Source organism: Helianthus annuus, chromosome 14 (assembly GCF_002127325.2).
Source record: "Helianthus annuus cultivar XRQ/B chromosome 14, HanXRQr2.0-SUNRISE, whole genome shotgun sequence".
NCBI lineage: Eukaryota > Viridiplantae > Streptophyta > Magnoliopsida > Asterales > Asteraceae > Helianthus > Helianthus annuus.
The window spans coordinates 56,310,459-56,315,874 of record NC_035446.2 but is presented as its reverse complement, the minus strand read 5'-3'; the positions used below and the strand labels follow the sequence as shown (position 1 = coordinate 56,315,874).

Below are 5,416 nucleotides of genomic sequence, written 5' to 3'. Positions count from 1 at the left end.
AATGAGAACGCTAAATATTTGTGAGAACCGTGAGAACAAATGAAAAAACCATGAGAACTTGGTCAAAAACAATTCAAATTCAAATTTTTTTTCTACACTTATCATTATTATTCGAATACAATGTTAGAAATTCAATTTACACGTTTAGATTTACGTGAATTCATAAATAAAGAAAATTTACACATATGTAAGTTTGCCATTTACACATGTGTAAATCTGCTATATTTACACATGTGTAAAAAATCTAAAAAGAATGATTTTGAAATGAGAAATGAATTATTTGATGTTATAAATTCTTGTTTTGATGTTGTATCTTAATTACAATGAGATTTGTATAAAAAAAAATTGGTTTTGATTGGTTTTTTCATTCGTTCTCACGGTTCTCGCAATATTTAGCGTTCTCAAGATAACCCTCCCCATATATATATATATATATATATATATATATATATATATATATATATATATAGGCTAATTATAAGGAGAAAACTCACTCCAGTTGACTAAACCCAAGAAACCCAATTGTGTGGACTAGAAACATCCACGCCATTTATGTCAAATATGAGATAAAGGGCAATTTTGGAATTTTACACTAGACAATGAGAAGCTTTTTTTGCTGACATCCCTTCATCACCATCACACATCTCTACCTTATCCCACACACTTCTCTCTCTCTCTTTCTCTCTCTCTTAGGATAACCATTTTCCAGATCTTAAACAAAAATTCTTCTTCTTATCAAAATCCTTCATAATCAACCACCATAACTCCAAATGCTCCGAACAAAAAAGATACTCCGAATTAAAAAAAAAAAACTCCAAATGCTCCGGTTGAAGATGCGCCGGGAAGATGCAACCAGATCCAAAAGATGCTCCAGATCCGGTTGAATATGTTCGATATTGAAGATGATGTTTTTCAGATGACGGTTCAATGTTGAAGATAATCCAAAAGATGTTGAAGATGTTCCAGATCTAAAAGATCCCCCAGATCAATAAGTATGTTTGTGTTTTTGTAGATCTTCCCTTTTTGTGTTTTGTAGATCTCCAACATTTTTTGTAATTTTCAGATTCACAATTTTTCGTGTTCCAGATCTAAAAGGTCCTCTAGACTTGCAATTTTTTTTTGTTCCAGATCTAAAAGGTCCTATTGATACAATCATGAAACAAAATGAGTTTTGTTGTTACAAAAAAAATAACAAGGTGGGTTTTGTATAATAAAGATAGAGTAAATTTTGTTAGATGAAACAAATGTGTTAGTTTACACAGGTCAAAGGGATTCGTGTGAGTGTAACAATTGGGTCATAAGAATGTAATATTTTTATTTAACAGAAAGTAACATGGTCTTTGGTTATCTTACACTTTTTTTGTGTAACATCTTTATGTAACCCAACATAGCTGGGTTTAGTAATGTAACAATTCTAATATATTTTGTTAGTTACATATTTAAAAATTCTAAAAAAACATAAATAGATGATATATGTAACACCTTTTATGCTTTTTATTATTGATTTTATAAATTTTTTTGTGTAAAAATTTGTTTCAGATCTAAACAAATCGAAACAATTTGATTTAAGTTCTTGTTTATTGAATTAAAATCGAAGTTACTTTCTTGTTTATTGTTATTAATTGTAGTTTTTCTCTTGATAAATTTGTTGATTTTTGTAGAGTGACGTGAAGCATGGTGTGGTTCATATGACGGTTCGATGTTTTAGATCTGAAGCATTTAGTTCTTGTTTTCTGGATATGTTGTTTTTTATTACTGATTTTTTCATTTTTTTTGTGTAAAATTTGTTTTCAGATATGAAACAATTTGATTTAAGTTCTTATGTATTGGATTCTTGTTAATGAAGTTATATTTTTTATGTACATGTTATATTTTTGATGTAACCATTCTCATAACAATTCTTTGCATCTTAGTTATGAAATTCCAATATCTAGGCATTTTTTATGTGATGTAACCGGGTGTTAGAAATATAACAATCGAAGAAAAAAATGCATGTTACATATTTTTGTGTTACATAAATAATACCAGTTACATTTTTTTGTGTTACATAAAAAATGTAACAATCAAAACAAATTTGTCTGTTATATTTTTTGTGTTAAAGAAATAATGTTGGTGTAGTGATGTAAGTGATTATGAAGATATGGATCAAGATTCTTGCAAACATTGGATAAAAATGACTTTATTGTTTGTAATTATTTACATATATTGTTCAAGTTTTTATTATGTATATAAAATAAATGCAGTATGTTTTAAATTTTGAATTAAGTGTTACATATATATTTGAAAATGAAAACAAAAAGTGTCGATACTAGAGAGAGAGAATAGGAAAGATGAATTATGGTGTAGGTTTGAAAACAACTATGAGAGAGAAAGAGGTTTTTCAGTTCTAGGGAAAGATGAATTTGTACTTTCTACCTTTTTTGATATTATCTTACATTGGGAAAATGACATCTCTCAAGAACCATTTTTTGTAATCTGACAATTTCAAATCATCATAATTACACTTTTTTCAAAAGAATCAAATTTTGTCTTCAGTGCCGAAAATACCCTTGTCTGTCCTTATTGTTATTATTTTAGTAAAAGTGTGATTACTTTTACTGCAAATGGATCACAACCATTCATCTTGTTTAATCAATGGTTGTTATTGGGTTTTCAGGGTTTAGTCAACTGGAGTGGGTTTTCGATTTATCCTTCCCCTATATATATATATATATAGGGGGCTGCTAGAATGAGAACCACCCCGAGTTGTAAGAACCGCGAGAACTACACCCCACGGAGCGCCGTTCGCCGCAATTTTTTTTTACAAGTAGATGTGTGCATTATAAACACGGCCGTAAAAAATCACGGCGAACGGCGCTCCGTGGGGTGTTGATGTGTGTCGGTGTGTATATAATTTAGATATATATTTTAGCCCCTTTTTACACTTTTAGCCAAGTTTTAAATTTATAAAACACGATATTTACTAACACTAAACACACATATGGGCAAGTGCACCCATCGTGGACGTAGTATAGTGTTGGTAAGATACCGAGGTCGTCCAAGGACACAAGAGCTTTTAATACCGGTTTATCCTCAACGTCTAACCAAATCAAAAAGTGAGAAAAATGTTTTAAACTAAGAAAAATAAAAACTAACTAAATGCTGAAAAATAAAATAAAATAAAAACAGATAGACAAGATGAATCACTTGGATCCGACACGTGTATTAGTATAACCTTTGATTATTTTCGCACTTGTTTAAGAGATTATCTTAGTTATTGTAGTAGGCCCCTCTTTTGAAGGCGACGTTACCCTCAACCCAGTAGTTTGAGTCAGCAAGGATACAATCCTAAAGGGTCGGATTATTGAAAGATAATGAATTAAGTTATTAATGCAAATTGTGGTAGGCCCCGCTTTTGGCGGTGACGTTACCCTCGGCTAAGTAGTCTGAGTCAGCAGGGATACAGTCCTAAATAGCCGGGTTATAGTATTAAGGCAAATTGGATTTAAATAATCCCAACTCACTGTTATTGGCCAATAATAATCCCAACTCATTTAATCACCAATAATAATCCAAACAATTCACTTTTGTTTGTAAAATACTCCCAGTTAAAAAAACACTAACTAGGTTAAAAAAATTGCTGACGTGGCTTGCCACGTGGCATATTTTGATGACGTGGCAGCTGATGTGGCAGTCTATGTGGCATATTTTATGACGTGGCAGCTGATGTGGCAGTCTACGTGGCATATTTTGATGACGTGGCAGCTGATGTGGCAGGTGACTTGGCAGCCACATCAGCAATTTTTTAACCTAGTTAGTGTTTTTTTAACTGGGAGTATTTTACAAATAAAAGTGAATAGTTCGGATTATTATTGGTGATTAAATGAGTTGGGATTATTATTGGCCAATAACAGTGAGTTGGGATTATTTAAATCCAATTTGCCTAGTATTAATAGTAGTTAACTTATGAGGGGGTCAAAGAGTTTGGATCCCCGCCATCCAATACCTATGGGCATTGAAGGAGATCCTACTAAATTTGACCCAGGTCCCAAGCAGGACCTCTAAACGCTGAACAAGGGCAAGACCCTTACCAAACCGTTCCCTTAACCCCCGACCAGGTAGCCAACATACCTCCATATAGACCGTGGAGATATGAATGGTGAAAATCTTTTATTTTATATAGACAGTAAAATAATGCCAAGCCAAGGTCGTAAAGACAAAGGCAGAAAAGCCTAGGTATAGGTAGCGAAAGTCAAGGTACGAGACACCAAGGAGTTAGAAAATAATAGACACCACGGACAAACGATAAGGAAAGATCACCTTCAACATAAGTAACTAGTTATTAAAGTCATTAATACAAAACCAAATAAAAAGTGCAAAAGATTAAAAATAAAAAGTATTATACTAAACACTTGTCTTCACCAAGTGATGTAAGAGACTTAGGCAAACATGGCCTTGATTGTCAAGAACTCTTACGATCAATCTTGGATCCCGAGACGACTCACACACTCTACGATGGACAATGGATGATGGTGGTGGATGATGGTGTTATGGTGGTGGTGGGTGGTGGATGAAGTGTGAGAGAGGTGGTGTGCCAAGGGATGAGAGAGAATGAAGCCAAGCTCCTATATTTATAGGCTGAACAGAAGGCTGGACACGGCCCCGTGTCCGCTGGACACGGCCCCGTGCCCGTCTGACATTCTCTCTCTTCATTAATTATAATTGTGAATTACAATTAATGCGCCTGCTGTACTTTCACCACGCCCCCGTGCCCGCTGGACACGGCCCCGTGGTGGGCAATGGAAGCTTCTACTGGTTTGTCTTTTCTGCTGCTTCCTGGGCACGCCCCCGTGTTCGCTGGACACGGGGCGTGTTCAGACTCTGTTTCTTCTCCTTTGCCTTGGGAGGTGCCGTTGAGGGTCCGGGCAGTCTACTTTTGTCCCTTTTCTTGTATTTATGCTAGAATTAGTTGTCTTTTTGCTTCTTTTGTGATTTTGAGCTCATTTAATCCTGAAAATGCAAAAGGAAGACAAAAACACTATTTTTCCAACATTAGTACTTAAAAAGGGTTAGTTTTATGCCTTAATTGATGTGATTTATATGTTGCATTTTACACACATCAGGTGTACTTTTTTACACCTCAAGTTTGGTGTTTTTTAATTTTTTTTCTTTTTTCTTTTTTTTTCACCAAACTTGAGGTGTAAAAAAGTACACCCCACGGAGCGCCGTTCGCCGTGATTTTTTACGGCCGTGTTTATAATGCACACATCTACTTGTAAAAAAACAATCGCGGCGAACGGCGCTCCGTGGGGTGTAGTTCTCGCGGTTCTTACAACTCGAGGTGGTTCTCATTTTAGCGGCTCCCTATATATATATATATAGGACAAAGATCCGTTAGGAACCACCCCTTATTGCGAGAACCGCGAGAACCAGTGTG

The 5,416-nt window shown here is 34.6% G+C and overlaps 1 long non-coding RNA gene across 1 annotated transcript; it reads left to right on the top strand.

The window, feature by feature from the left end:
• Window positions 1-624: 624 nt before the first annotated feature.
• Window positions 625-1,862, top strand: LOC110905428. The gene is made up of 2 exons (XR_002573109.2): window positions 625-992; window positions 1,662-1,862. It is a non-coding gene; the product is annotated as an uncharacterized LOC110905428 (long non-coding RNA).
• Window positions 1,863-5,416: the final 3,554 nt, after the last annotated feature.